This window comes from Hermetia illucens, chromosome 2 (genome assembly GCF_905115235.1).
Source record: "Hermetia illucens chromosome 2, iHerIll2.2.curated.20191125, whole genome shotgun sequence".
In the NCBI taxonomy this organism is placed as follows: Eukaryota; Metazoa; Arthropoda; class Insecta; order Diptera; family Stratiomyidae; genus Hermetia; species Hermetia illucens.
Window position 1 is genome coordinate 53,048,666 of NC_051850.1, and position 10,874 is coordinate 53,059,539.

General features: G+C 39.0%; 1 long non-coding RNA gene across 1 annotated transcript; it reads right to left on the minus strand.

Moving 5' to 3' along the window:
* LOC119647430 lies at positions 1–429 on the minus strand. Its single transcript, XR_005248869.1, has 2 exons — positions 293–429; positions 1–202 (listed from the first exon to the last, which is right to left on the minus strand). It is a non-coding gene; the product is annotated as an uncharacterized LOC119647430 (long non-coding RNA).
* Between the last annotated feature and the right edge of the window lie 10,445 nt (positions 430–10,874).

The window sequence follows — 10,874 nt, forward strand, 5'->3', positions numbered from 1 at the left end:
AGAAAGTTCCTTTCCAACTTATATTCAAGATCTTTTTTCCCTGAAACGGATAATACAGGTTCATCCTACCTTCTGAGAACGATGATTGTTCCAGTGACTTGAAACCCTATCTGATTTCTGAGTGTTAGATGTAGTTTGATCTATATGTTATATTCTATGGCGTAATTTTAATTTTTGCGAAATTTCCATTCTTCTCCAAAGTCTAAGAAATAAATAATTTAGGAGTATACACATATTATCAGCTTATCATGAAAAATGGTGTAAAAAGATGTGTACGCGTTTGTTTACTCACTTTCTAATCTTCGATATATACGCAATATCCGGATGCTATAGTGGTAGTTTCATTCTATTTTTCCATGCATGCAATTGAGTGAGTGTACTATACTACACAAGTAAAAATATATTCCAGATTTTTCGAAAGAATTCGAAGCAGCGACTTTATTATTCACCCGAAGAAACGTGTAAACAAGGTGATTCAAGGGCATCCATGTCAATATATACTACATGTAGAATTCATTTACTCTGCAAAATTTAAAAGCTATGATATCACCAGGCCTATCTGGCACTTTTTCAGAAGAATACGAGAAACAACAGAATTCCTAGTGTTAAAGCAATCATACATGTAATACCATATGTATATAGTCCTTATAATTCTCACAGTGGTTATTTAAAGTCATAATGTATAAATCAGAAAATGTTATTATTTGGCTATCTAATATGTTGAAAGTAGCAACCAGTGATACAAACTTGAGGTTTTTGGCCGCAATCAAAGAGCTCTTTCCAAACGCATCTTATTTCCTATCAACCTTTATAAAACTTTAAAATTGACACACGTTAATCTCTTTCGGGGGAGTTTTCTGCGACACGTGTTCCTTGGATGGATTTGAATGAAATGAATAATTTTTGTGTTGGATTTCTCATTATTGTTATTATTCATCCAAATTAAGCAATTAAATCTCACGCAAATGATAAATTGATGGAAAAGACCAATCATCTATTTGATATACACAACGCGACTGTAAATGCCCTTGTAATAAGATAAGCTGCGGCACAAACAGCATTTCTTCTCGTAGACCTACCCGACATGATCAGTATTTCATCAGTTTGTCATAGGCCAATCGATAACCAAGACGACAATAAGCAATTTTTGTTGCATGCATTTCAACATCTGAACCATTTGGAAGTCATGTTTCGATTAACAACACAGGGACAACTGCACTAAACTCAATCCAGCGAGACTGACAGATTTTATTTAAAAATTTAAATATTCATCAATCCTTACCATAGAAATACTCTACACGATCAGTTTGCTATAACTTTTTCATCCTGACTGACACCGAACTGATGAAATGCTGCGTAAGCGTAAGGTTCGCGTGTGCTCTGATTCCTGGATATAAGAGAGGGAATCATTGTTTTTTTTCAGACAAATTGCTCAGCAGATTATGCGATGAAGCAAATTTCTGCGTGCCCGTTTGACGAAAATCAATAATGACGTTGTGACCTTTTAGACTGTTCATCAAATTTAAAACCTTTTCCCCTACTTGATTTTCTAAGGTTGAAGTTGTTGAAAACAAAACATTATTAAAAGGGGTTTATTGTCTGTCTGCCTGTCTGTCACATCCATTTCCTCAGAAACGGTTACTCCTATTGATACAAAATCTGGTGGAAAGTTGGCAACTGTGAATCCCCTTGCTTATAGTAAATAGTATCGTTCTGCGTTGAGTTTAAGTAGAAAAGGGGTAAACATACATGCAAAAGGGGTGTACGTTTTTTTTCACCGAATATAGTCCTGTGGGTTTCGAAGCAGATATTAGTTTTGACATTAGTTGCAATGGGGAGAAGTACGGGGTCCGAAAAAGGTCAATTATTTCAAGTACCCATTTTCAGAAACTATCCAACCTAAAGATCTGGAAAAAATCAACGTAGTCGCATGGTGCCTAGGCCTCAAAATACTTCCCGTTCTAATATCTGTTCAAATATAGTTAATAATAGAATATTCTTATATTTTGAAAATTTACTGTGAACTCCCTTAAGTTCATTCTAATCATACAATTATTAACAAAGTTATAAGTCAAAGTTACCCCTTTAGCGTCAAATTACTACTCCCCACGAGATATATATAAGTGTGTGTGCAATCAAATATTCTTGCATAAAAAATCAACAAAAGCTTTCACATCCGTAGCGCCGAGCTCCCGTTGGTCGACTTGTTTCTGAATCAGCGGTTGTTGTTGTTTGTCTAAATATGGCTGAACTTTCCGGACTTATCTTCAACCTCGGAATAGCTGCAAGGCTAGGAGATCAAACCATACTTTTCTGATCTGGGGAACATATAATGCTGGAAATAGTATCGTTCCATACTCAAGCTTGTTATCGTTATGTAGAAACTTGAACCTTTCAAAGCTCTCCTGCAAGAACCCCAAGCCAATCTTTGTAGGTCTACTACCTACAGCTTTGCGCTGTTACTGCTCGTTCCGTTGTATCCAATAAACGATATTATTTACTCGTTTCATAACTTGTACTTAAATTCAAACTTGCCTTCATCCTGTTGCTCACTATTGGTAAATATCATCAACGGCTCAACAACCGGTATCCAGTCTAGGCCTGCCTTAGCAAGGAACTTCAGACATCCCGGTTTTTACACCGAGGTCCACTAATTCCATATCCTTAAAAGCTGTCTTGGGTCCTGGCCTACGCCTTTGCTTCATCTGAGACAGGGTCCCGTGCCACGTCTTCCTTTTCTACCACCAATATTACCCTTACGGATTTTCTGAACTAGATCACCCTCATTCATATGGATTAAATGACCTGCCCACCACAACTTATTAAGCCGGATTTTATCCAGAAGCAGACCAGAATCTCCCATCCACTTCTAGGGGACCAAAAATTCTTCTTCTGGAAGATTCTTCTCCCGAACGCGGTTAATAGGTTGCAATTTCTCTTACTCCTGGTGTCCGGATAGCTGAGTGGTTAGAGCACAAGACTGTCGTACGGAAAGTCACGGTTCAAATCTCATTGGTGGCAGTGGAATCTGTATCGTAATCTGACGTCGGATACCAGTCGACTCAGCTGTGAATGAGTACCATAGTCAAATTAGGGCCATAATCACGGATCAGTGCAATGCCGACCACATCGCCTCTTACAATGTACGGCAGTCCTAGAGTATGACTTTACGAACTTCAACTAACACACGTCGAGGCCCACGTCTAATTCAATTGTCACCCCAATCATCATCATTATTCATTAATGTGCACACCAAGAGCTCACGCCGATAGTCGCCTTCTTAGTCTAGATGAAGGCAAGTACCCAATTCTACAAGGGTCACATCTGAAGTGGCGCCTACCACGAATTCTCACCGGAGGTTATCTGGTACTATGGGAACCAGGATGGCCCTCTGAAAGCATATGTTTTAGGGCAACTCTAGAAGACTATGCTCTCGTCTGGTTTTTTTCGGTTGGCTCCTTTAGTTTCATGGTGGTTGTGTCCATGTCGTAGCCAGAGCCCCTTGTGGAGTTCCGCTGTACAACTCGGGCGCCGTACCCCTTAGTTGCAGCAGAAGTGTTAGATGGGCCTCGCACCCACTGATATGAATATTTAGCCCATCGTATAAACCAGTACCACTGTGCCAGTTATGGCAAAGCTCTGATTGTGGACTCCAAATCAGTCCGTGTCCCACACATTAAATCCCCAGGACCTTAATCTCGGGTTGCCCTTTCCATTATGCCGTAACTTGAGCATAAGTTGGTGAACTGCTTGGTGTACTTGGCCGCCTCCATATTTAACCAGTTTGGCTGTAATTCCATCGAATCCTGGCGAATTGTGTTTCGTACTTCGATGAATTGCATTGGCTGTTTTTTCCATGCTTGGTGGAAACAGCTTCGGCGCGGAATATTTTTTTCATTTATTTTTCTCTTTACAACCGCCTCAACGTAGTTTGTGATAGGAATTTACATGTGTTCGCGTTTCTTCTTCTGTATTGCTGTCATGCAGCATTCGTGCGTCGAAGAACTAATATGCAATAAATATGTTTGTGGCCGTATAAATGATAACATTCTTCAGGTGGCTGTGAGCATCATTTGTTGATAGTTCATATCCAAAACTTCAGTTAGCTGTGCTTATTGCGGCACCCAATTCCCCCTTATAGGTAATACGTTGGTCTTTGTTATGAATGGTTTTAGGATTCACTCTCACCTGATTGTCAGAGGGGATTCGAGATGGTATTATTCGAGCCCGGATCACCATGCCATTAGGATAGTCTACCATATTGTTACGAATTTGCTTTTCGTAATCCTAACGCTGTCACCAATTGTTACGAGTTTGCTTTTACGTACTTCTATCGCTGTCACCAATGGTTACATATTTCCTGAACGTACTTCTACCGCTGTCACCGATTGTTACGATTTCCTTTGTAATCCTGTCGCTGTCACCAATTGTTACGTTCTTAACTTTAAGTACTCGTCACTAGTTACGTTATTTGCTTTCTGTAGGCCCGTATCACTGGATTGCGTAGCACTAAAGAAAAACCCGTTCTATAACTTTAATATAATCGTTTATTAAACGCTAAATTATACAAACGTACTTTATAATTAATTATAGAACAATTTTTTAACTGATACAATTCGAGGCGTATTCATAACCGACGCGATCCGTTCTAACTCTAGAACCAGACTGACTTTGTGGGCGGATTTCCGGCCCTTTTATACTACGCGGAATATTCCAGAAAGGCATGTAAACACTTTACTAGAAAACTACTTTGCGACAAGATCTTTCTACCCACGTTAGAGTCATCTGTTAGGAATTATCGTTACTAAATATTCGCCCTACTGTTATACAATTTTGGTGTCCTGGCTAATTGTCATTACAACGATTTACGTTGACGTCACACATAATTATCCAAAGTGATTTTCGTCACAATATATTGGACCGCGATTGAGTCTGAGAGGTGCCGACGTTCGATTAGCACATAGTCACTTTGGCTGAAAGTGGTTTCGTCTGAAGAAACCCGTCAGTGAGGCTTGTATTGCGAAATTTGGCTTACAGACGGAAAACCGGAAGCTGGCCACTTTAGGTATGAAAGGTTTTGTGTATTTCTTTTATAAAAAAATTTGAGTGTGCATTTGTCCCATTAGTACGTAGCACGTAGTATATGCATATATTATTTGAGAACATCCACTTTCGGGGGATATTGACATTCAAAGTCTTGAATTTGCAAAGAAGCGCGGACTTTGACCTATTATAACTTTGTTAGTAATACTGCAATTTCCACCAAACGTGGTAGGATCATGCTTCATATTATAGCCTATATTGCTGCTTAAGAGGGTGTTGCAGCCAATCACTAAAAATTTTAGTATCATACTATTATTAACTTTATTTTTTTTTATTTGAATCGGTATGGAGGGTATTTCGGAGTCTAAGCCCCATATAGTGGCAGTTTCTTAATTTTTTCAGTTTTTTCGGTTGAGAAAAATCTTTCCAACAACTGTCAAAACCGAGACCGGCTTCGGAAAGTGCTAATCGATACCTTTCATTTGCGTGTTAGGTACTAATGGGACAAATATCCACTCAAATGTTTTTATAAAAGAAATCACAAAACCTTTCATACCTGAAGCCTCTAGCTTCCGGCTTCCCGACTTGTTTTATGTTTTAGTTAACAAAATGAGGGTGATTTTTAAATTCAATTTGTTCAAATTTTTCAAAATCCTATTTCCCAGCTGATCCTGTTAGTGCTAGTTCAGGCCATTACTGTATTTGTTCTAAACAAAACTGTATTTATACATTTCTTCGGGATCACGGTTTGATCGAAAATGCAGGAAAAGTTGGATCAAGTTTAAACAAGAAGGGAAACCAGAGCGGGACACTTTAGGTATGAAAAGTATACACAGAGCCTTTCTATCTTATATATGTGAGAATATTTGAATAGGTATTTGTCCCATCTGCACCTGGTCCATAATTATATACATATATTACGTCAAAGTCATTGATTGCAGAAAATTTGCACCAATTATTAATGACTCTTTTGTGCAAAATCCGATATCCACCAAAGTTTGTATTTTTATGCTGTATTGCCTGCCTGCCTATATTAATTCTATGATAAATTTAAGGGGGTTTGTAGTTAATGTCTAAGAAATATAGATATATACTATTATTAACGTTGTTTGAGCAGATATCGGCATGGAGGGTATTCCGGAACCTATACGCGGTATAGTGGCAGCTTTCTGATTTTCTTCGGATGTTTCGGTTGAGTAGCCTCTGAGAATGAGCCCGTGAAAAAAATGATCACTTTCCAGCCCTCTCACTTCCCCTTTTGCATCAAATGTCAGGGCAGATTTAGGCCGAGACCTTTCGTTTGATACCCCACATTACCACATTCGGCGCAAGACCCCATGCATGTTCGGCGAAAAAGCAATCTTTCTTCCTAAGACCCGTCATTCTGCGAAAAAAAACTCTAGAGGTATAATTGTGTATTCTTCACTAGCTACATTTATGTAGTTCACGAAAAAAAAAATATTATGCTTCTAGATTGTGATCCTCGCCGTGAAAGACAAGAAATTCTGTTTTGCTTGTATGACCCTATAGCCGCCATTTTGTGAAAAATTATCAATAATAAATTTTTTTCCTGCTCCTAAAGAGTTACTTAATCCGTTGTATATTACTTGGGGAATATAATTTAAAAAGGTTCTCCAGAAAAATGCTAAAAAAACTTTTTTGGGGGTTCCAAGCAGATATAACAAAAGGGGAGGTTTGTTCCGTGGGATCCACTTCTTCATTACAGGATGGATACGTATCATTTTGAAGAATTCCTACTTTATTCTATTTCATTTCTCTCTACACCACAATGACCGTGTACCCAGAGTAGTTTCACCGTATTGAATTTAGAAACAGAGTTCAATCAATTTCTACATTCCTGAACGATTTTTGAAGTGATCAAAGGACTGCTCAACGCCCTCAATGCAGCTTGACTATCACTACAGATTGCGATGCGACTGTCCTTCAACCGCTTGTCAATCATCCAAGTTGCCGCCCTTAGGACGCATACACTTCAGCCTGAAAGACCGTTGTATATTGTCCAAAGGGAAAAGCCAACTTCTCGCTTTTATTCGAGAGGTAGACTCCTGCTCCAGAACGTTGTTCTGCTTTTGAGCCATCGGTGTAGAAGACGTCAGTATACTCTGACACGCATTCTTTTTGTTCGTTCCGGTTTTCTCTTCGTTTCAAGATAACTTCATATCTTCTACCAAACAGATGTATGGGCATCCGAGATATCTCTACATGTTTGTTTCAAAGAAGCTTCTTGTCTAGAATAACTCCCAAATATTTCACTTCTTCGGACAGTTGAGCGGTAGTACTCCTCATCTCAGGGGGGCAAAGTCCATTCAGTTTTCTCCTTTTTGTGAATAATACTGTTGTGGTTTTATTTGGATTTACTGGATGCCTGAGGCACCAACTGACAACAAAATCAACGGCGCGTAGTGTATTTCTACACACCGTTTCGAGATCTCGACCAACAGCTAGCACAGTTATGTCATTCGCATAAGTTTGACCATGTACTGGCAGATTGTGCAGTTGGCACAGCAGTGAGTCGATCAACATACTCCACAATGGTGGCGATAGCACACCTCCTTGAGGGCAGCCTTTCGTCGCTTAACTGACTCCCAAAAAATGCGTGTCGCATAAATTATGAGAATAGTATAACTATATTTTTTGAATCCTTTTAGTAAATTTGTTTTGTGTTTTTCTTTGCAGCAGTTACACTCTGATCCATTGGTTGAACAGTCACATCACGAGGCAAAGCTGACAAAAAAATGTGCCTTTTCCGATGCCTAGTTGACTCCGTTTCAGCAATAATGCTTTTTGAGGTAAGTGTTTATACTTAAGATATCCTAAGAATCAAGGTATGAATATAATACTTGTTTGTCCATTTAAGTTTTCCTTTCGTTAAAATAGTATACTGGAAGATTTTCAACCTCGACTCTTTCAAAGGAGCTTTGTTTTTCGTTTTTAGTGCTACATTTAACTGTAGCCTCGATATTGAATTATTGCGAGTTTTTCTACTTCCATAAATTCGTCTCTGTACCATGAATTCAAATATTCGGAAACTGATTTTTTATTTTTATTTAAACTGAAGGATACCAAATGGATTTGGAACGTATAGAATGAACTTTCGAAAGTTTGACCATCGATTTTGTGTCTAGTTATTTCTGCGGTGATCACAGAAACACGTGAATAATTATGAAACAGTATAGTCACACAATATGTTTTCAATAATCCAAATATTTCGTTAAATGGATATATAAGCAATGCTAATAACAATAATGCGGAAAAAAAATTATCATCCGGATAGGTTTAAAATCAAAATCACAATTCGAGATTAAATTTGATGTAGGGTGATTTTAAAGGACCAATTATGTGCGAATAGCTGAGTGGTTAGTGCACAAGGCTATCGTACGGAAGGTCATGGTTCAAATCTCACTGGTGGCAGTGAGATTTGTATCGTGATTTAACGTCGGATACCACTGGACTCAACTGTGAATGAGTCCCTGAGTCAAATCAGAGCGTAATGCTGACCACATCGTCTCCCACAGTGTACTGTAGTGTACCGTTACGGTCTTGAAGTGCTCTAATACCCTTCAAGATCCTGATCCAATATGGATTGTTAAGCCAACGATTATTATTATAATTAATAAGAGAAAACTTTTACAGTTTTCACAAGTCGTTTTTCCTTTATACATCGTAAGAAAAAAAAACCGGGCATAGGGTGAAAATCATGCAGCCCATCCATCGTGGTCACCTGAAATAACTCTGGACTCCCCCATCGTATTTTTTTCAGATTTGTTTGATTGGATAGGTTCTGAGAACCAACATTTGGAGTTGTAAATCCATTACTTTCCAAACGATGTTAAAAATTGTGTTAGTTTCAAAAATTACTAATTGAACTCTTTTATTGATTCCTCACATGACTATATTCTGTAAAAAAGAATGTTGTACTCCACCTTGCTACATATGGCTTTATCCCTTTTGGAGTAAATTGGGTTTGACCGACAGATAAACGGTCGCCAAACCATAAAATATAGCATGAGTCAGACGGCTAGTGGGTTTGTATAGGCAAAGATAAGCGGTATATACCAGGTGGGCTGGCTATTAAATCCATATGATTTTTAGTTAACTCTAACTTCCAAAAGACACGTGTGTAAATTCGGCAACTATTGGACTATTAGTTTGTGGAACAGAGCATCTTGAGTGAAGCAACTTTTGTCAGTTTAAAAAAAATGGATAAAAAGGATTTTCGTGTGTTAATAAAGCATTGCTTTTTGGTGAAAAAAATACTGTCGAAGCCAAGGTTTAGTTTGATAAATTGTACTCGAACTTTGCATCGGGGAAATCAACCGTTGGGATTTGCTTTGCCAAGTTTAGACGAGGCCAAATGAGCACCGCAGGTGACGCATCAAAAAAGTCCACAAACAATTTTGAATGACTACAAAGTGAAGTTGATCGAGATAGTTGAGCTGTAAAGATATCAAAGGAACATGTTGGACATATCATTTGTGACAATGGCACGCAACAGTCGGCTCGCAGGGCTATGGCATCAGTACTCTGCGATTAGCATGGTATACTATTCAACGACTGTCTTGAGAAGAGTAAAACCATCTACAGCGATTATTACATAGCGTTATTGGAGTGTCTGGAGATTGAAAGCCTTCAGCTGTAAACCTGACCTTTTTTTTGCTCTGCACTAATGTGTGGTATGTCCTGGCAGCGATTACTAGACAATCAATTTTAACTATGGAGGGAAGCACAGGGTAGAAAGCCATCATGCCCACAACGGGGAAGGACGTCAGACTGGATGAACAAACCTTTAGGGTCTGCAGAGAAAGAGTCTGTCATGTGACACAATTCACAATAAAAAAAAAATATGACCCGTCTCTTCCCCAGTTCATTTCGTAGGCATACTTACATAACTTATGGTTAGCTACCCCGACGGACGGCTCAGAGGCTGATTTAAGGTGATGCTAAGGTGCAAAGAGAACACGCCTATTAAGAAGGCCGTAAAAACTTCAAGGAGGCTCTCCAGGGGATCACGAGAGAATATTCTAAGGAGCTTTGCCCAGACGCGGAGGTAAGCTCTTGCGCGATCGCTTATAGAATGTGATTATCTCCACAGATCACCTGCCCTTTCTTCTTGCTAAAAATCACCCAGGGGTTTATTTACTCGCAAAAGACGGAACTGACTTCTTTCACGGATCTCTGAATGTGACGGCAATTTCCGTAGTAATCAAAGACGTGGACGTGATTGGACGGCATACCAAATCAGGTCCTTAAGGTGGCCGTGAATAACCTCATCTTTATGTGGTTCCAGAGGAAGCCACGATGGTGGGGTACGCCGGCGACTTAGCACTGGTTGTAATCGCATCTAGCATCAGATTATACCGAATGTAGAAGGCTGCGCTATACTTACAAATATCATATAGCCAGAGTGATGAGCTCGATCTTACTCTGAGGAATGGTACTTCTGATCTCATTTAACACATATAAACTGATCGCGGTACAAGAGGACATCCCTTAAGATGCGTTCTGCCTTCAAAACCGTCTCAGAAAATGCAACAATCGGCATTTGAATGAAATTATGGAATGATGCTGATTGACGTTAATTCCGTTTCTCCTGTACCATAGACGAATAAATATTCAGCTCAAAAGAGAGCTAGGAACGCCCAGGAAAAGATTGATGTACACACAGGCTAGTCCTTACCATCGATGGTGATTTTAATTTAGACAAAGAGGTTTGGAAAATTCCCACCTGACGCAGAAAATAATCGTTTTTAATTAAGTTTAAACTTCTCAAGAGAATGATTTCTTTACGATTCTAATCGAAACCTTAGCAC